The 22312-nt window shown below is 34.3% G+C and overlaps 1 pseudogene; it reads left to right on the plus strand.

The window, feature by feature from the left end:
• Positions 1 to 1045: 1045 nt before the first annotated feature.
• LOC107526899 (nascent polypeptide-associated complex subunit alpha pseudogene) lies at positions 1046 to 8612 on the plus strand (annotated as a pseudogene).
• Positions 8613 to 22312: the final 13700 nt, after the last annotated feature.

Consider the following 22312-nt stretch of genomic DNA (forward strand, 5'->3'; position numbering starts at 1 on the left):
GGAGTTGGAGAACATCTTTAGGAAAACATTGCAAGCAGAATTTCAAATTTATTTCTCTGGATGGCACTCCTTCACCTCAAGTATTGGTAACCTTGGCAGTCCCTGAACTATAAATTCTGCACCCAAGCCAAGGAAACCTTCCATCCCCATGCAAGTGCTTTCTGCTCAGCCTCTGTTCCTGGTGATGAGAATTGGCCAATTCCCTGAGAGTGACTAATCATCGTCCATGCAGCTACCAGAAGGATCTAATTAAAACAAAGGACAGATGACACCACTTCTGTTTAAAACCTTCAAATCACCTTTCCACGCAAACAGAGAAAAGCCGGGCCTTAAAGGCTCTGCATGATCTGTCCCAGCATTTCTCCGTCACTGCCCATCCACGCATCCACCGCACTGTCACCACGTGGGACTTTTTTCAAATGTGCTAATCTTTTCTCTCCAAGGCTACATAGTTTTTGTTTCTTTTCCATGGAGTACATTTCCCCCAGATTGTTTTATGACTTTCCCCTCATCATCATTGTGGTCTCAAATATCACTTCCTCAGAGTCCTTCCCGGGCCTAACCTAACCGCGTTTCCCTCTGCTGTCTCCATCAGGTTCCTGTATCTGAGTTTACCTCTGATCCCTACCAGAACTTACTCCACGAATTTCTTTGTGTGTGTAATGCCTGTGTCCCCACATTAGAATGTAAGTTCCTAGAGAGCAGCAGCTCTGTTTCATTGCCTGAAACAGAACCTGGTTATAACAGGCCTTCAACACATACCCGTTCACTGACAAGGTGACACTTCAATCTAGTGGCAAATGGGTGGTTTATCCAGCAAAGGGGTCGACTGTCGAAAAGAAAACAAAGTTAGAAATTTAAGTGGAAGAATATGTAAAATTAAATTATAAATGGATAACATAATGAATGAAAATATCACCACAATTTCAAAGAATATTTATACAATTTCCGGATGGGCTGAAAGGATGCTTTGTTATGTAGACAGGAAGTTTATACTTCATGAAGGAGAGAATGAATGGATTTAACTGCATTAAATGTTGTCAGAATGTATGTCCGAGGAGGTAACAAAGAGGGTCGAAGAGGAAAGATAAGTGGAGAGAAAGTATTTGTAGCCCACATGCGTAAACAAAGGTTTAATGTCCTTAGAACAAAAAGAGGTGTTATCATGGATAAGTAAACAACCAGTAGAAAAATTAAGTGTAAGAGCAGATAATTCACAGAAGGGAATTTCAAATTCATAACAAATATATGGAAAGATTACCAGCTTCATTTTATAGTCAATAAAATACAAATACCAATCAAAATAACAAGATACTATTGCATATTCTCAGATTAGCAATTTAAAATATTGATAACCTCTAATGACGACAAAGTTTTTGGAAAACAAGTACCCCATGCATTGTAGGAGGGCCTGTAAATAAGCAATGTCTTTTTTGATGGAAAATAATTGGAAAGCACCTATTAACTTAAAGTAACACTTCCTCTGTTCCCCAAATCTTATGTTTGAGAATATACTTTATAAATATCAAGTAATCAATATGTAGAACAATATTTCTTATATGATTACTTAAAGATATAAAAACTGAAAACAACATGAATATCTCACTAGGGGAAAGGCTGAAAACATAGTAGACTTAATAAAATATTTTGCAGTTATATATAAGTTACATATTAAATGTGAATGTATTGACCAACAGAAGGTACCTGTGATATAGTTTTAATTGTAAAAATGTAAAATAATGGGTATTACTATATTATTTTATACGAAATATATATGTTTATATATGTTTTTAAGTGTAGAAAAAGTGTGGAAAAATTTTCTTGGTGAGATTAGATAAGAAAAGGGGAATTATTTACCTTTATCTATGTAAAAACAACATCCAAACTTGTAGAGAATTTTCATAAGTTTATTTGAGCCAAACCCATGACATATACTCAAGTGCTCTAGACAGTCACAGTTTTGCAGCTGCTTTCATGCATTTGAAATTAAGGAGTGAGAAGGAAGACAGCACAGAGGTGAGAGAAAGCAGGGTGGTGATTGGATTACAAGGATGGTTATGGCTTATTTCAAAGGTGTGTTAACCTAGATACACAGAAACAATGGACAGGGTTTGCTTAAGGTAAAAATAACCTTCTACTAAACAATTTATATGCCTAGAGCATGACTACCTACTAGGACCTGCTCATTTTAAAGTTTATGATCAGATTACCCTTACTTCATAAAATTTTTTGTTTGACTCATTATAATGAGCTTTTATTGCTTCTTTAATTAAAAGAAAAAACAAAAAAACCCCATAAATACAATCTTAGTATTGTATTCCTGAAAAGTAAGGTCTTTTTCTGAGCCACTATTTTGGAAGAAATTAATTTCCTCAACAATCTTCTACAAAGTGGCTACTACATTTAGGCTGCCATAACAAAATACCATAGATTGGGTAGCTTAACTACAAAAACGTATTTTCTCGCAGTTACAGAGGCTGGGAAGTCCAATGTCAAGGTGATGATCAGTTTGGTTGGTTGTGAGTGCTCTTTTCTTAGTCTGCAGACAGCTGCATTCTCATTGTATCCTCCCAGGGCAGAGGGGAGTTCTGGCATCTCTTCCCCTTCTTATAAGATAACTAGCCCTATTTGAATAATGGACTTGCTCTTATGACCTCATTTACCCTTTATCACCTCCTCGAAGGCCTTGTCTCTAAATACAGTCACATTGGAGGCGAGGGCACGAGTTATAAATTTGTGAGGACACACGAACATTCAGTTCATTACAGTCTTCTGGTACCAATTTCTGTTTTACCCTCCTACTTGAATACCTCTGATTGAAAAGCAAAACCCATCTAATCTCCAAATCCCTTAAACAAAGAACATATTCAAAGACCAGGAGTTAATAAGTAGGAAATGTTGGAAATTATAGATATAAGATAACTTACTCTGGCAGGTTCGAGGGTGCCTCTCTTCTTGCTAAATTACTGGGAATGACTGAGCATCCATTTTCATTTGTTTCTAGCCCTTTCCAGGAAAGAATGAAAAATACATTGTTTAGCAATAAACTCCTAATAAACTTTCTAATAAATGTCCATTATAATGAAATAAGTTCATTATACAGTATTGTTACCTATATAACCAAGTGAAACATGATTAGCTAAGATGACAATGGTAGAAATATTCCTATCCCCCAAGCCACGATATTTTAGTGACAGAACAGGCATTTGTCTTTCCAGTGGTCACTGCTCAGTGGGGGGTGCTATCACTACCAGCTTTTTTCCAGGAAGAAAGATGATTTAAAGATATCATTCTCAACTACATGAAGTGAAAGGATTTTTAAAAGCAGTGTGCAGGAATTTAGTCACGTGACTCATATTAATATTAACGAACTTGACGCAGCACTTTGTAAAAGTATCCTAGAGAGTTTACAAAGAACCACTCTTTTGCTTTATATACATGGCTCGATTACAAATCATAAAAGTTATTAGAGTTATTTGTAAAAGAGAAACAGTGTCTTATAATTCTAATATTTCATCGTTTTAAAATATGCTCTAATTGATTTTAGAGAGAAAGGAAGGGAGAGGGAGAGAGATAGAAACATTGATCAGCTGCCTCCTTCACACCCCACAACCTGGGCATGTGCCAGACTGGGATCAAACCAGCGACCCGTCAGTGCGCGGGAAGATGCTCACCCAACTGAGCCTCACTGGCCAGGGCTAACATTTCATCTTTTGCTACACAAAACAAAAAGTATAAATTGATATACCAATTAAGAATAATGCCTCTGTCAATGGTGTCTTGATTGGGGATTAAGAGGTGGTAGGATCTCATACTTAAAAAAAAAAAAAAGAAAACCTGGCCCTTGTGGCTCAGTAGTTAAGCATAGACCTATGAACCTGGAGGTCACAGTTCGATTCCCAGTCAGGGCACAGGCCCGGGTTGCAGGTTCGATCCCCAGCAGGGGGCACACAGGAGGCAGCCCATCAATGACTCTCTCATCATTGATGTTTCTCTCTCTCCCTCTCCCTTCCTCTCTCTGAAATCAATAAAAGCATACTTTAAAAATATATATATATGTATCACACATATATATTACATATATATATATATATATAAATGAGAAAAAACCTGAAAGATATAGATTTAGGGCTTTAGATGCTGTATTTTGTTATATGAAGAAGTACAAATGAGGGCTTGTCATCTTTTTCTGAAACGTTGATCTCAAAGCTTCCATGTGCAGCACTTGGCTAAGAATGATTTAGTCAAACGATCTTTTCGCTAAGTTGTGTCTAACATTTTAACATTTCAAGCTAACAAAAAAGGAATAAAAATATTACCTGCTATAATTGATAAATACAGGTACATCTGGAAAATAAGTAAAAAATATGATGAAATTCACAATTTGTTCCAAAGGTTGTATTGAAGCAGAAGTTTAGCAATTAATAGGGTCATGTGCGGAAAATAAAACACCAGAAGAGTTGTTCAGTGACATATGCAAGATTTGAGTGTACTGATAACTTGGACAAGATATTTTTTCTTATCCTTCTATAATTATTACTCTATCATTTTTTCTTTGTTGTAACATGAGTTTCATAAAAAATAATAAATTTATGCACTAACGGATTTAAATGGTATTCAACAAATATATTTCAGAGCTATGTGCCAGCGAAGAGCTACTTAGTTGCAGTTCCTACAGAATTATTGTACATTCTCCCTTCTCAACACTGTTTTGCAGTTTAGTGAAGGATTCACATATAAAAACAGATTATTCACAATATGTTGCCATATTGCTGGTAGGGATATTTACATAGAGCTAGGAGACATCAAAGAAAGAGACAGAGGGCAAGGAGGTAAGAAATTTGAAGTGAACCTTCTAAGCCAAATAGTAGTTGCCCTGGTCTACCAAAAGGGGTTGGGACATTTCAAAGAGGGACATGTGTAGAGAAGCAGAGTAGATAAGAGCATGCTGGTTCCCAATCTGACTTAATCCAAATGTTTGCTAGACAGGGGAAAAATGTTTGTTTTTGTTTAATTCCTAAGTTGTATAACTCAGCAGTAGAATCTTTTCTCAGGTTATGCTGAAACCTGGAAAATGTCGACCTTTTGAAATTTATTTGTTCTCTACTGCTGTTCCTAACTGCACTCTCACTTTATACTGATTTTCTATTTGTATTTCCTGCTCTGTTTTCTCTCCTATTCCTTAAGCATTAACAACTTCTTAACAGTATCATTTAATTTTAATTATTTCTTTTATGTTTCCCAGAAAAATATTTGCCTGAGGCTTGCTAATTTTTCATATAAGTAACATAAAATCTCCCTTAGAGGAGTTATTCATTAAAAATATAGTCTTATGAGAATGTTTCATTAAGCTCAGTGTCTTACTTTACCTATTTATGTTTATATTTTAGTTCGTTTACTTCATTTATTCACTTTAGGCTTTATGCCAAATGTTTTATTTTCCATTTCTTGGTTTTTGTCTAACTTGATTTCTTTATCTGCCACTTGTGTAGAATACAACTGCACTTATGATTTAGTTCTATTTTTCTATAACTTTTCTACTGGTTATTTAGTGTCATTGAAAGACTTGTCGTGAGCAAACTTGAAAAGACTATTAATCCACCATTGGGCTTCTGTCTCAGTCCTTTACTTAGGAAGATAAAGCCTAGAAATCACAGAAGTGGTATCTCACTGTGGCTTTAATTTGCACTTCCCTGATGATTAATGATGTTGAACATCTTTCTATATGTCTGTTGGCCATGGATATGTCTTTTCTGAAGAAGTGTCTTTTCAGATCCTCTGTCCATTTTTTAATTGGATTGTTTTTTCTTTTGTTTTTCTTTGTTTTGTTTTGGTGCAAAGTTGTATGAATTTCTTGTGTATTTTGGATATTAACACCTTATTGGATGTATCAGTTGCAAACATCTTCTCTCATTCAATAGGTTGACTTTTCCTTTTGTTAATGATTCTATGTATTTCTTTTTATGCCAATACCATAGTGTTTTGATTTCTCTAGTTTTGTAATCTAGTTGCATATCAGAAAGCGTGATACCTTCAACTTTGTTCTTTCTCAAAATTGCTTTGGCTATTTGGAATTTTTGTAGTTTATATAAGTTTTAAGATTACTTTTTTTATTTCTGTCAAAAATAGAAATGCCATTGTCATTTTGATAGGAATTGAATTGAATTGAACCTGTGGATTGCTTTGAGCAGTATGAAAGTTTTCTCAGTATTGATTCTTACATTCCATGAGCATGGAATATTTTTTCATTTATTTGAGTCTTTGACAAATTCTTACACCAATTTCTTTTCTTTCTTTTTTTTATATCTTAATTGATTTCAGAGAGAGAAAAGGAGAGAGAGAGATAGACAGAAACATCAATGATGAGAGAGTCATTGGGGATAGAGCCCACAACCCGGGCATGTGCCCTGACCAGGAATTGAACCCTGATGGCCTGGATCCTAGGTCGATGCTCAACCACTGAGCCATGCCCCGCTGGGCACCAATTTCTTATAATTTTTGTGTACAGATGTTTCAACTCCTTCATTAAATTTATTCTTAGATTTTTTTTTGATGTAATTGTAAATGGGATTGTTTTCTTAATTTCTTTTTCTGATAATTAGTTGTTAGTGTATAGAAATGCAAGTGATTTTTATATATTGATTTTTTTATTTTGCAAATGTACTGAATTTTAAAAATTATTTCTCAGTTTTTTAGTGGAATATTTAGGGTTTCTATATATAATATTATGTCTTGTGCAAATAGAGACAGTTTAACTTATTTCTAATTTAATTGCCTTTTTTCCCCCTAATTGGTCTTGCTAAGACTTCTAGCATTATGTTAAAAGTGGTGAGGCCCTCCTGGGCTTGGTTCAGTGGTTGAAAATCGACGTAGGATCCAGGAGATCTCGGTTCGATTTCCGGTCAGGGCACATGCCCAGGTTGTGGGCTCAATCCCCAGCAGGAGGTGTGCAGGAGGCAGCCGATTACTGACTCTCTCATCATTGATGTTTCTCTCTCTCTCTCTCTCCCTCTCCCTCTCCCTTCCTCTCTCTGAAATCAATAAAGATATTTAAAAAAAAAAAGTGGTGAGAGTGGGCATCTTTGTCTTGTTCCTGATCTTAGAGGAAACAACTTCAGCTTTTCACCATTGAGTGTGATGTTAGTTGTGGGTTTCAAGGTTTTTAATTCAAGTTCAGTCATGTTCGCACTCATTGTCTAGCACATATCAAATTCCACACTCCCAGAAGAAAAGTAGGTGTTCAACATGAAGCGCATTGTTTTTTTAAAAACAAAATTTAGAAGATTGTGGTTTATTTTTATGACCTAAATAATTTTTTATTGATGTTACATTGGTTTATAAAATTATATGTTTCAGGTGTATAACATTAAAATTTGACATCTGTATACACTACAGCATGTTCAAATTTTTTAGGCACAGTGAACCACTCTGATTATTTGGAATACATTTTATGTTACTGTAGCATACTGTGTACAAGTCAAATTCTCAGATGCCAGCCAAAGATCAATCTAGCAAGCAAATCTTTTTCAAGGACAGCAGTCTCAGGTGTATCACGTTAACCCTTTCTGCACATTGTTCAGAAGAGGAAAGGCTAAAAAATCAGTGAGCTAGCAAAATCCAAAAATGTTAGAGAGAAACAGCAAAGTAAGCACATAAAGAAAAGAAAAACATTAGATGATACCATGAAGGAGAAAAAAATAAAAACAGAGGATCAACTTAGCCAAAATTAGTTCTTTGAAATAATATCAATATAGCTATAGCTAAAAACGATGAAAAAAAGAGTAAAGGCACAAGAAACAAATATCTGATAAAAAAGGGATATTACTAAAAAATTTATATACATGAGAACTTTTCCCAGAAATTATCATGAACTTATACCATACAATTAGAAATATGAATAACAGAAAAAATCTCTAATAAAAATAGCATATGCCTCTTTGTCACTATCTTGGTTCCTCATCCCCCACACAAAATACCTGGTGAAGCCACTGAAACTGCGCTGCTACAGAGCAGGAGTTGCCACAGCCTCAGGCTGAGACAGGGCCTGGCACAGAACCTGACAGTGATAAATCAGCACCAGAGAGCGAGAAACAAGATCCCACACGGGCAACCACACAGCAAGCCCAGCTGTGGCAGCAGCTGAAATCCAGGAAGAACCTGTCAGTAAAGCAAAACAGCGCTGAGTGAAAAGAATGCAAGAAAGGCTGTGTCCAAACTAGGTCTGTGAAAGGTTACAGGAGTTACTAGGGTCACTCGCTGGAAATCTAAGAATATCCTCTTTGTCATCACAAAACCAGGTGTCTACAAGAGCCCAGCTTCAAATACCTACAGAGTGTCTGAGGAAGCCAAGATCAAAGATTTATCTCAGCAGGCACAGCTAGCAGCTGCTGAGAAATTCAGAGTTCAAGGTGAAGCTGCCTCAGACATTCAAGAAAAAACACAGACCAACTGTACAAGAGGAAGATGAAGAAGGAGAGGCTGATGAAACAGGCGTGAAAGTGAAGCACATAGAGCTGGTCATGTCACAAGCAAATGTGTCAAGAGCAAAGGCAGGGTGAGCCCTGAACAACAGGAATGAGATTGTAAATGCTATTACGGAATTAACAATGTAACCATCTAAACACTAGCACTTTTTTTTTTTGTGTGTTTTGAGAGTTACTGCAGCTTGGTTTGAAATTTGTACTGTTTTTATCATTAATAAAGTTATGTCTTCTTGTGGGATGAAAAAAAATAGCATAAGAAAAAAACATACATTGTGATTAGTTCTATAACTACTAAAAACATCAAATTGGTAATCAAAAACCTTTGGAAAAGAACTTATATGTGTATATACATAACCCATGAACACAGACAATAGTGAGGTGAAGGCCTGGGGGGGGGGGTGGGATAGAGGGAGGGGATCAATGGGGAAAAAAGGGGACATCTGTAATACTTCCAACAATAAAGATAAACTTATTAAAAAAACAACAAACAGAAACAAAAAGCCTTTGGAAAAATAAACACCAGACCAAGATGGATTTAATAGTTAAATCTACCAAACATTTAAGGGATGAATAAAGGTAAATGCAGAAATTATAAATAAGATCTTAGCAAAACAAAACAAAAAAGCGTAATATATTAAAGCTAATTTCAGTTTCTTTCTGGAATAAAAAGCTGGTTTAACAATTGAAAATCACTATATATTTTGCCACATTAGCGGAAAGAAATAGGAAAAAAACATCACTTTAACAAATGCAAAAAATGCATTTGAAAAAATCCAGCATCTGTTTATGAAAAAAATCTATTTAAACTAAAAATAGAAGGGAACTTTCTTCATCTAATATTAATATATAGCTATAAATCATCCTAGAGCAAACAATACACCAAATGGTAAAGTGATGAAAGATGTTGCATTGACATTTAGAATGAGGCAAAAATGCCCATTTGTGCCACTTTCATCTAATATTGTTCTGGAAGTACCACCCATTGTGTTATGGCAAAAGTAAATAAATAAAACAGATTATGTCTAGAAAGGAAGAAATGAAAGTATCATATGCATATTAGATGCTTGTGTACATAGAAAAATTTTAAAAAGCTCAGATAAATTATTGGAATTTAGAATTGAGATTAGTTTCTATATAAGTCCACATAACTTCCATAAGAGCATGACTTGTAACAATGGCTTAACAAAGGAAAAAAAGCACTGAGATTAATAAACTTGCTAACATACATATACTTGTTTATACATACATATAAACATGCAGGTAAATGATAGATGATAGACAGATGATGATAGATAAATAGATAGATGGTAGATGATAAAAGATAGATAGATTAGATAGATAGATAGATGATAGATAGATAGAGATAGATAGATGATAGATGATAGATAGATGATATATAGATAGATGATAGATGATAGATAGATAGATGATGATGATAGATAGATGATAGATAGATGATGATAGATAGATAGATAGATAGATAGATAGATAGATAGATAGATGATAGATAGATAGATGATAGATAGATAGGTGATAGATGATATAGATAGATGATAGAGATAGAAAGATAGATGATAGATAGATAGATGATAGATAGATGATAGATAGATGATAGATGATAGATAGATAGATGATAAATAGATAGATAGATAGATAGATAGATAGATAGATAGATAGATAGATAGATGATAGATGATAGATGATGATAGATAGATAGATAGATAGATAGATAGATAGATAGATGATAGATAGATAGATAGATAGATAGATAGATATAGATAGATAGATGATAGATGATAGGTAGATAGATGATAGGTAGATGATAGCTGATAGCTGATGATAGATAGATAGATAGATGATAGATAGATAGATAGATAGATAGATGATAGATAGATAGATGATAGACAGATGATATAGATAGATGATAGATAGATGATAGATAGATAGATAGATAGATGATAGATAGATAGATAGATAGATAGATAGATAGATAGATAGATGATAGATAGATAGATGATAGATAGATGATAGATAGATAGATATAGATAGATAGATAGATAGATAGATATAGATAGATAGATAGATAGATAGATGATAGATAGATAGATGATGATAGTGATAGATAGATGATAGATAAATAATAGATAGATGATAGATATAGATGATAGATAGATAGATAGATAGAGATAGATGATAGATAGATAGATGATAGATAGATAGATAGATAGATGATAGATAGATAGATAGATAGATAGATAGATAATAGATAGATAGATAGATAGATAGATAGATAGATAGATAGATAGATAGATGATAGATAGATAGATAGATAGATGATAGATAGATAGATAGATAGATAGATAGATGATAGATAGATAGATAGATAGATAGATAGATAGATAGATAGATAGATAGATAGATGATAGATAGATAGATAGATAGATAGATGATAGATGATAGATAGATGATAGATAAATGATAGATAAACTGGAGGGAACAGAGCGCAGATACAGTTATTGGGAGTGTGGTATAAGGGAAACATGAATGCAAGCTCCATGAAAGCAGAGGTAATGATCTCTTTTGTTCACTGATCTATCTTCAGTGCTTAACACATTGTAGGTACTCAATAAATGTTTGTTGAATGGATGAATAAATGCTCAGACAATGCCATGTGTGAACAAGAGTCCTTCTATGTGCCTCAGAGGAGCTGCATTAATTAAAAAACCTAAAATAAAGTTATAGGTAGGGAGTAAATGGATCCACAGCTAAAAATTATGGGACAATAAAGACAGGAAAGCAGAATGGTCATTTAGGAAACATGTTTTAAGTCACCTTGATACTTAAGTGTAAGAAAAAATAATCAAATTTCTAATTATAATGTTCTATTTAATACACTAACCAATATTGCTTCTTTATCATATCAATTCAGTTATTTATCAATCAATTCAGTTATTTGGACTCTGCATGTTGATTATAGCAGATTAAAATACAAAGAGTCCATCTGAAACTTACCCTTCAATGATCTCATTGACCAATCTAGACTGGCAATTTGATATTATTTCTGGACTACTGGTTTTGACACAAAAATTAACACTAAATATGCTCACACATTTTAAAGAATAAAATATAATTTTTGTGCCTTATACCTTAAAGTATAGTGTCTGATTGAAGTTGAAAGTTAAAATACAGATAAGAAAAAGTTGTTAAATATGATTAGCACATGAATAAATGAAATTATGGATATACTTTCAATAGTATTATCTCCAGAGTTTGTCTATCAGGGTTTGAGATTTCATAGGAATATAAAAGTTAATATTCCCTTAAGGAACAGACCACTAGGTAAAAGAAATGATGATATAATGATGTTGTTTGTCATTAATTATGTATCTAAGAAAAGGTCTTCATCTATATTTAAATATTTTAAAAATCAGAAATAAAAAGTGTTATGAGAAATTCTATTTTCTTTCTTCTCATTTGCATTATTATTTGACATTAAGGAGTTCTATCAACTTAATAATTCCTTAAACATATCATCCAAGACTTTGCCACATATAGCTCTAGTTCATTTGAGATTTTATTAAAATTTCAAAATTGTTAAAATGAAATTCAAATTTTTAGTTGAGAAGTCACTAAAACATTCACCACACTTAGCACTAAAAATGATTCCCTTTGCCTAATTTCATTATCAAAAGTTACGGAAATGTCACTGTACTTATTTACTGTTTGCACCCAGAAGCTATATTTTAAATCATTAACTTGAGTTTAAAGGGCAGTGTGAAGTAAATCTTTTAAATCCACTGTTAGAAATGAGATTCACGTTCCTTTAGGCCAAATTTAGACCTTCTCATTCTAAGATTTGAACTAGAAAAGAAAAAGAGAAAGGTTAGTTAGCAGATTTTGGTTAAATTATTTGGCAAATTTTTCAGCTTGGATATAAACCAGAAGGCCAACAGCTGTATTCATCGTTGGTTGAGCAAGACACAGTATTGGAGCCCACAAGCTGAAAACAGTGGGTTGTACAACAGGGAGAGCAAGGCAGAATCACAGCTAATTAGAATTCCTGTAGGCTTTATCAACAGGTCTGCAAAATACAGTAATTAAGCTATGACTGTGAAAACATGTCACTTTGATGTTTTGGAGACGATGCAAACTAGTTTAAAATTACCCAGTTCAAAAACAATCACTTAAAATTTTTAAAATGAGACACAGAATGTGTATTTGACTGCTGTGATTTTTGTAATTACTGCAATCAAAGCAAGGACTAATTTAATTTCTCCATAAAGAACATCATAGGTTTATTTACTGACTTGCTTTTGTGCAGATGTTCTCTAGACCAAAAACAAAAAAGAAATATATTAATACTTCAATACTTTAAAATATCAAGATCTATCTCTACATGAAATAGATGGAATTCTCATCTCCAAAATAAATTCTTTTTTTTAAAATATATCTTTATTGATTTCAGGAGAGGACGGGAGGAGAGGGAGAGAGATAGAGAGATAAACATCAATGAGAGACCGTCATTGATCGGCTGCCTCCTGCACACCCCCTGCTGGGGATCGAGCCCCCAAACCGGGCCTGTGCCCTGGGAATAGAACCTCTATCTCCTGGATCCTAGGTCAATGCTCAACCGCTGAGCCACGCCCATACGGGCAATAAATTCATTTTTAACATATTTGAAAGTTTGAACCTTTTTGTTAATAAAAATCAACAAAAGAATATGTTCATAAATACTTTAATAATTTTATTTTTTGAACCTGACAGTGAATTGCATCTAAAAATGAAAAGAAGGCCTGGCCCGGCGTGGCTCAGTGGTTGAGCGTCAACCTAGGATCCAGGCGATCAGGGTTCGATTCCAGGTCAGGGCACATGCCTGGGTTGCAGGCTTGAGGTAGCTGATCAATGACTCTCTTATCATTGATATTTCTATCTCTCTCTTTCCCTCTCCTTTCCTCTCTCAGAAGTCAATAAAGAAATATTTTAAAAAATATATGAAAAAGGCAGGAAAATCGTACTTCTTTTTTCAGTAAACATTTTTATTAAGTTTATTAACCTGACATTTGTTAATAATATTACATAAGTTTTAAGTATACAATTCTATAATAGGTTATCTGTATATTGTATTGTGTGTTTACCAGGCAAAGTCTAGTTTCCTTCTGTCACCTTAAATTTGACCCCCTTTACTCTTCGCCTTCCCCCCACACCCTTTCCCTTTGGTAACCACTTTTCTTTTGTCCTATGAGTTTGTTTGCTTTGTTTATTCCTTTGTTGCTTTCTGATTTATATCCACATATGAGTGAAATCATATGGTTCCTATTCTTTTCCATCTGACTTATTTCACTTAACATGATATTCCCAAGAAGATGTGGGACATGTACACAATGGAACACTTCTCAGCCATAATAAAGGATGAAATACTGTCATTTGTGACATGGATGGACCTTGACAGTACCATGCCTCTACCTTTAAGTGCTGTTGTGAGTCTGATTTGATCAACTTGATATAAGAAGAATGACAGGATAGACACCGTGCTTTTAGCGTATGCCTTTGCAAAGCAGGGAAAAATGGCAATGTGACCAAGGCAGAACATTTATGCTTTTTATTTGTTGGATGAAAGTAGCTATGCCAATTTTTAAATTTCTTTTAAAAGACATCGCTCATAGATTCATAACTGTGTGTGTGTTTAATACATAAAACAAGACAAATAGCCATTAATGGCCAGTGTTAGGAAAAAGGGAATAATAGTTTTGGTTAAGCTCAAGTACAACTTTGGCATCTATTTGTTTTATTTTGTGAGCAGTGACGGAGCTTATTCTTTGTTTTGAAATACAAGTTATAAATATGAAAATTTAAGCCCTGGCTGGGTGGTTCAGTTGGTTGGAGAGTTGTCCTGTACATCAAAAGGTTGCAGGTTTAATTCTTGCCAGGGCACACACCTAGGTCACCAGTTTGATCCCCGGTTGGAGCATGTATGGGTAGCATCAAATGGATGTTTCTCTCTCACATCAATGTTTCTCTCTCTCTCTTTCTTTTATCTCTCTTTAAAATCTATGAACATATCCTTGGGTGACGATAAGAAAAAAAAAGAAAATTCAAGTATTTTATTGCTATTGAAAAGTACCAGAAAAGGTAAGAGTGATCACTCAAGATAATGATCACAACTGAAAACAGGAAGTTAGATGTTGAAGTAATAAATGTTATATGTCTCATTTTCTATGCAGTGTATTAGTGTAGTCTTTGTTTACAGGCATGAAAAACTCATCATGTATGTAGTAAAATACCATTTATAAAGAAATGTCCATTTAAGGTTTTTTCAGTGTAACAAATGGTTCACATATGAATTAATAACATTAAAATTTTAAAAAACTTTCCTCCGAACTGCTTTTTACAATCTATCAAAGTTATTGAAGCAAAATTGAGCATCTGAATTATTAACTTGCCTTAATTTTAAAGCATTAACTTATTTTAAAGCACCATTTATAACTTCATATGATTACAACAGTCTCATTAGACAATTTCTGGGAAATATGTAGATGTATAAGTAATTAAAGTTATCACCTATAATCTTATCACAAAATCCTACTTCAGATTGCTCCCTCTCTTCCCCTTCACCCTCTTTTTTTGCATGTGCACTTAGCAAAATTAAGATTATTCATATACAGTGTTATGGTCAATATTTGCAATGACTCATATGCTTGAAAGTAATATGTATTCTCTATATTTTAGATAGAGAATTGTCTCTCTATGCATAAATATATCAGATTGAGTGTGTTATATTTAGAACATCTGTATTCTCAGTAATATATTTTTGTCTTTCATATTTATGTTTTTAAGGGGATTGTGTTAAAATCTCTTATTATAGTGGTACATTATAATTCTATCAATTTTTGCTTGAAACTATGGAAACAAAAAGTTTCTAATTGTTCATGTTTTTAGTAGATTTTTCTTCTATCATCATGTAATGCTTCCATTTTCCTTCTATCAATACTTTCCATCTTTTTATACATTTTGTTTCATATGAATATTTCTATACCAACCTTTCTTTGCTATATATTTGTACTCCTCAACTTACAATAACGATATGTCATGATAAACCCATTTTAAATAGAAAATATTGTAATTAAAAATGCAGTCAATACAGCTAACCTACCAAACATCATAGCTTAGTCTACTTTATCTTACACATGCTCAGAACATGTCAGCCTACAGTTGGGCAAATTCATCTTGCTGCTGCTGCTGCCCAACATCATGAGAGAAGATTGTACCATATACTGCTAGCCTCCAAAAAGATCAAAATTCAAAATTTGAAAGAGTTTCTTCAGAATGTGTGTTGCTTTCACAACATTGAGAAGTCAAAAAATTGTAAATCAAACCATCCTAAATTGGGGACTGTCTGCATATATAGGGTGTTCCAAAAAATGTATACACACATTTTGAAAAGTTATAAAGAGCCCGGCCGGGAGTGGCTCAGCAGTTGAGCTTCGACCTGGGATCCAGGCAATCGGGGTTCAATTCCTGGTCAGGGCACATGCCCGGGTTGTAGGCTCCATCCCCAGTTGGGGGCGTGCAGGAGGCAGCCGATCAATGACTCTCTCATCATTGATGTTTCTATCTCTCTCTCTCCCTCTCCTTTCTTCTCTCTGAAATCAATAAGGATATATTTTTTTAAAAAAATTATAAAGACAGTGTTTATTAAAATACATTTCATTTTCAACATTGAGCTATCAGCTGTAAAAATGTGTATACATTTTTTGGGACACCCTGCATATTCAAGGGTGGGGAACGTCTGGCACGTGAGCCATATACTGCCCCCAAAATCATTTGGACTGGCCCTGACAAAGCAACTGCAGGCAGGACTCAAAATTCAATAAATCTAGGAGCTTTTTTCATGCTAATTTTTTTTTATGTTTTAATTTATCTTTATTGTTGAAAGCATTACAAATGTCCTCCTTTTTCCACCATTAATCCCCTCCCCCTGCACACCCCTCCACTATTGTCTGTGTCCATGGGTTATGAATATGTGCATATAAATTCTCAAGTTAATCTCTCTCCACCCAACCACTGACCCCTGCCTTCCCTCTGAGATTCATCGGTCTGTTCCATGCTTCTCTGTCTATGGATTTCTTTTGTTCATCGGTTTATTTTGTTCATTAGATTCCATTATGTGATTCTAGTCTTTCTCTGAATGGCTTATTTTGCTTAGCATAAAAATCTCCAGGTCCGACCATATTGTCTCAAAGGGTAAGGGAGTCTTCTTTTTTACAGCTACATAGTAGTCCATGTGTAAATGTCCGAGCAGATGCTTGATATGATTTCAAGCTTCTTGAACTTGTAGAGACTTGTTTTGTGTACTAAACATGTGATCTATCTTTGAAAATGTCCCATGTGCACTTGAGAAGAATGTATATTCTGCAGCTTTGGGGTAAAATGTTCTCTAAATGTCAATTAAATCCATCTGATCTAGTGTGTCATTTACAGTCACTGTTTCCCTATTGATTTTTTTGTCTGGAAAGTCTATCAAGCATAGTCAATGGGGTGTTAAAGCCCCTACTGTGACTGTATTGCTATTGATCTCTTCCTTAAAGTCTCCAGAAGTTGTGTGTTTTTTATTATTATTCTGTGTGAGTATTTTGTTCTGAGGTGGGTCTCTTGTATACAGCGTATATTTGGGTCATGTTTTCTTATCCATTCAGCTATCCTATATCTTTTGATTGGGACATTTAATCCATTTATATTTAAGGTTATTATTGATAGGTACTTATCTATTTCCATTTCATTTCTTTATGCCTGTTTCTCTTTCAATCTATTTCAACTTCTTATTACAGCAGTCCCTTTAACATTTCTTGCAATGTTGGTTTTGTGGTGATAAACTCCTTTAGCTTTTTTTTTGTCTGAGAAGCTCTTTATTTCACCATCTATCTTGAATGATAGCCTTGCTGGCTATAGTAGTCTTGGTTTCAGATCTTTGCTTTTCATTACCTTGACTACTTCATGCCTTTCCCTTCTGGCCTGTAGAGTTTCTGATGAGAAGTGAGCTGATAGCCTTATGGGAGCTCCTTTGTAAGTAACAGATTGCTTTTCTCTTGCTGCCTTTAATATTCTCTCTTTATCTTGAATTTTTGGCATTTTAATTATGATGTGCCTGGTCATGAGCCTCTTTGAGTTCTTCTGGCTTGAGACTGTCTGTGCCTCCTGAACCTGTGTGACTTTTTTCTTGACCAATTTAGGGAAGTTTTCTGCCATTATTTCTTCAAACAGGTTCTCTAACCTTTGCTTACTTTCTAGATCTTCTGGTACTCCTATAATGCAAATATTGTTATGTTTCATGTTGTCCCACAGCTCCCTTATACTAATCTGCTGATTATTCCTTCCAAAGTTTTTGTTTTTTTTAATTTCTACTATGTCATTCTTAATTTCCTTCATAGTTTCCATATCTCTTCTTATGCTGTTGAGCATCCTTATGATCAGTATTCTGAACTCTATATTTGATAGATTGCTTAACTCCATTTCATTTAGCTCTTCTTCTGGAAAATTCTCTTAATCTTTCATTTGGAGCTTTTTTTGTCTCACCATTTTGGCTGCCTGTTTAGATTTGCCTCTATGTATTAGGTAGATCTGCTAGGACTCCCAGTATTTCGGATGGTCTCTGATGCAGGCCAATGTCAGACACTGTTTGTGACTAACCTTGAGTACCCTGTTTGAAGCTTTCTGAACTCCACAGCTTATGGTTACCTCTGCTGGGGCGGTGTGCATTTGAAAAGGACCAAGATGTGCACCAAGGTCTGCTTTTTCAAGCTCTGAGTCAAGAAGCAAATTAAGCGAAGGCTCAAAGCACCCAGAGACTGATTGTTATTCAATCTCTTAATGAGCCTCAGGCTATAGAAACTCCACAGGGTGAGGCCACAGGTTTTCCAATAAGGTAGTACAATTGCTTCCACTCTACCCCCCCAAACAAGAGCTGCTTAGATGGTAAATGTCTGCCCGAGAAAGACGTCCTCTGCAGTATGGGAGGATGACTCAGCACAGGAAGCCAGATAGCTGCTCTCTAAGCTCTATCCCCTGAGCCAGCATCTCTGAATTCTCTTAACACAGCTCTAGTACACTCTGCTCTCCCTCCACTGGATCCCAAGGTGAGTGCTGCACAAGAAATGTTGTGCATTGGCCCTTTAAGAGGGTGTCTGAATTTCCAACCATCTCTCTCTGGCATACAGAAACCCTGTTGCTTTTCACAGCCAGATGTTTTGTGGACAACTTTCTCAGTTCTGGTGTTCTGGGATGGGAAGCCCAGATTTGGGTTTAGGCCCCAGAGTCCTCAATGGGAACCCCCACAGCTGAGATATCCCTCCAGACCTTCAGCTGCTGCCTGTGGGAACCCAGCCAGCCCTCTCACACCTCCGCACTTCCTACCAGTCTCTATGAGGTCTCCACATTTCCTCCTTGGTTATGAGGCTGCTCTCCAGCTAGTCTTCAGTTGATTATTCAGGATTTCTTCTCTATATTTTAGTTGTAATTTCAGTTTTGTCCTGGGAGGGTGTCAGTGTAGCTTCCACTCAGTCCACTGTCATCTTGGAATGCCTCCAGATAACTTCCTTCATAGCTAGTTTTTAAGTTGATAATTTTATATGGCTCAAGAATGATGTTATAAATATCCAAATGGCCCTTGGCAGAAAAAAGGTTCCTACCCCTGAATTGTATAGATATATTTTTTGCTTACCTCTACCCCTTTCTTTCCAAACCCTTGCTATTATTTTCTTGGTGTTTGTACATTATATTTCTATTATTTAAGTTGTAATTCATTTAAAAATTTTTAAAACATTTTTTATTGTTTATTGGGGTGACATTGGTTAATAAGATTATATGTTTCAAGAGTACAATATTATAATACATCATCTATCATTGTGTACTCATCACCCAAAGTTTGGTCTCCTTCCATCACCATATATTTGACCTCCTTTACCCTCTTTTCTACCCCACCCCCTTTCCTACCTGGTAACCACCATACTGTTGTCTGTGTCAATAAGTTTTTGTTTGTTTGTTTGTTTGTTCACTTAGTTTCCTTCTGTTTTATAGCCCACATATGAGTATATTTAACCAACTATTTTGTTTTTCTTTAAAAAGTCTCCATTTAATCAGTATTTTAATATTCTTTGAACTAGATAAAGAATTGGGGCACACTTTAACTTTCTCTATCTCACTTCTAATCTTTTATGCTATTTTATATTATTTTAGTCCTACATACAACTAATTCAGATCCATCAATAAATAACAATGTGCAAGGAAGTCTATGAGATTATTTTGGTTGTTAATATTTCACATTTCACAGTCGAGGCTTATACTAATTACTACTTCCCAACTTAACAACACCTAGAATTATCTTAAGCCAACAAATAAATATTCTTCATATGACTAGAATTCTACTTTGTGTGTTTGAAACTTGACTACCTGTCTTGTGTATGTTACCCACTATTCAGTTTTATTTTTGTGCTGTAATTTTGTGTGACAATAGATACACATAAGTTAAAAATGAAAAAGCTTTAAATGGGAAGGGAACTTTTTTTATAACTAGATTTTTTCAGCTTATTCTGAATCTTTATTCTGCTTCTTTTTATTAGTTCTGCTTGTGCTGCAAAAATAATCCACATTTAAAAAAGAAAATATGTATATAATATTTCTTGCAGAGTTTATTTTCCACTCTTATGCTCAAGTATCAGCAGGTATCATGCATCATTTAATAACTAGCAAATAATAAAACACTGCCCAGTCTCTGTGCTTAAAAACAAAGTTTGCAATTCTTACCCTCTGGTGTCATCTATTGGTTAGATGTTAAAATTACAAGTACTCTTTTACATGAATATTGTCAAAAGTATCTGCTGTCTTATTTTTACTTCCCTATGGTAATACTGTTTAATTGTATAGTTTTAAATTAGGTTTTTTAAACTTACTTACTTTTGAATATTTAATGGGCTGCCCAAATGTCTAACCTACAGATAATATTATTTATAAATTGTCCAGTGGAGGGAGAAATTGTATTACAATTCTGACCCCACTGTAAGCTGTCAAATATTACATAGACTTGTCATTTTACTCTCCATTATCATGTAGTAAAATCCAATTCAAATAAAACAATGTATTTTTAGGTATTAGGTGAGAATATAAAAGGTACTTACTTTGAATTTCTGTATTAGTGTCATTTTGTGTTAAAATATCTCTGTTTTGTGCATTCTTCAACTTAAATCAAAAGAAACTACTTTAAGTCATAAGGAGGCCAAAACTAATTAAAAAAAAGAATCACCCATTATACATGTAAAAATTGTTGATTATGCATACTTCAATATATCAATAATTTTCTAGTACTGGAGCAACTCATCAGAATAACAAAGTCTTTTGAAAAAATGCTTTTGAGGAGATTGAATATGCATGATAGATCTGTTTATCATGCTATTTTATATATATATATTTTTGTATGGCTTCAGAGAAAAGCTAAAGTACATAGAAATAAAAAATAAAAAAATTATTGTTACAGATGATGTATTTCAGAAAAGTCCAAAAGATCACTATGTGTATGGCTCAAGAATTGCTATTATTAGTTATCCTGAGATAAAATTCCATTTTCCCTAGTATTTACAGTATACTGCTTTATGCTTTTATATTCAGTATTTAGAATATCTTAGTTTTAAAACCTTAAGGCTTTCAAAAGATATCACTGGTTCAACAGATGAATTAATCAAACAGTAAGCTCTAGATGAAGGTGAATTTAGACCCCCAAATCTTGTTCTCTTATATTATTCTACTGGTATTATATAATTTCACAGCTGATATAAATAAAACTGAAAAAAATACAATGTAGATTTTTCCCTTGCACAAAACTTATTAGTCATTTTATTCTCATTTAATTCCTTTATTTCAGAGTAAATCATTTGCTTATTCCATTTATTTTACTTGGTTGAGAGATAACATACTTTGTTATTGGGTCTAATACACAGGTTTCATTATCATTGATCACAAAACAAATTAATATATAGACAAGATTTTGTTAAGCAGCAGGTGTCTTATAAGGAAACAATCATTAAACTGTGGATAAACTCACCAAGGGACTAGTTCTAATGCTTATTTACATTCAAATACAGGGGTAACTATTTCAACTCTAATTTTCTCTGTGCATCCCTATTGGCTAGTGCTTTAGTTACTGTTTATTTGATATCTTACTCTAGAGATTATTTATGTGAGGTCACTGATTACAGGTTTTCAAATGTAATTCTGACACTATCTAGAATTAGGTCAAATTCACACATTAAAGACACAGCCCTCCACATGACTCCTTCCACTTCAGACATCAGCCACAAGCTCCAGGGTATCCAGGTTTCTTGAACTTCAGCCAAACTGTCTACAAATTTGGAGATTCCCACTACCCTTTAAGTTTTTGTTTATTTGTTTGGATTAGGTTAGTTTTTACAAGAGAGTGGAGAATTTATTTATTTATTTATATTAATTTTTTAATGTTTCGATTACAGTATTAGTTTCATATGTATAGCAAAGTGACTAGAAAGTCATGTATTTGACAAGGTGGTCCCCCCCCCCCCCCCCGCTGCTTCAAATACCCATCTGACCCCATACATATTTATCGCGATATTATTGACTATATTCCCTATGCTGTAATTTACATCCCAGTGGCTACTCTATAACTACTAGTTTGTATTGTTTAATCCCTTCAGCTTTTTCACCCAGCTCCCCACCTCCCCTACTCTCTGACATCTGTCAGTTTGTTCTCTGTATCTAGGAGTCTGTTTCTATTTTGTTTGTTTATTTGATAATTTGATAGACTGAATCAC

Source organism: Miniopterus natalensis, chromosome X, assembly GCF_054644295.1.
Source record: "Miniopterus natalensis isolate mMinNat1 chromosome X, mMinNat1.hap1, whole genome shotgun sequence".
Classification (NCBI taxonomy): domain Eukaryota; kingdom Metazoa; phylum Chordata; class Mammalia; order Chiroptera; family Miniopteridae; genus Miniopterus; species Miniopterus natalensis.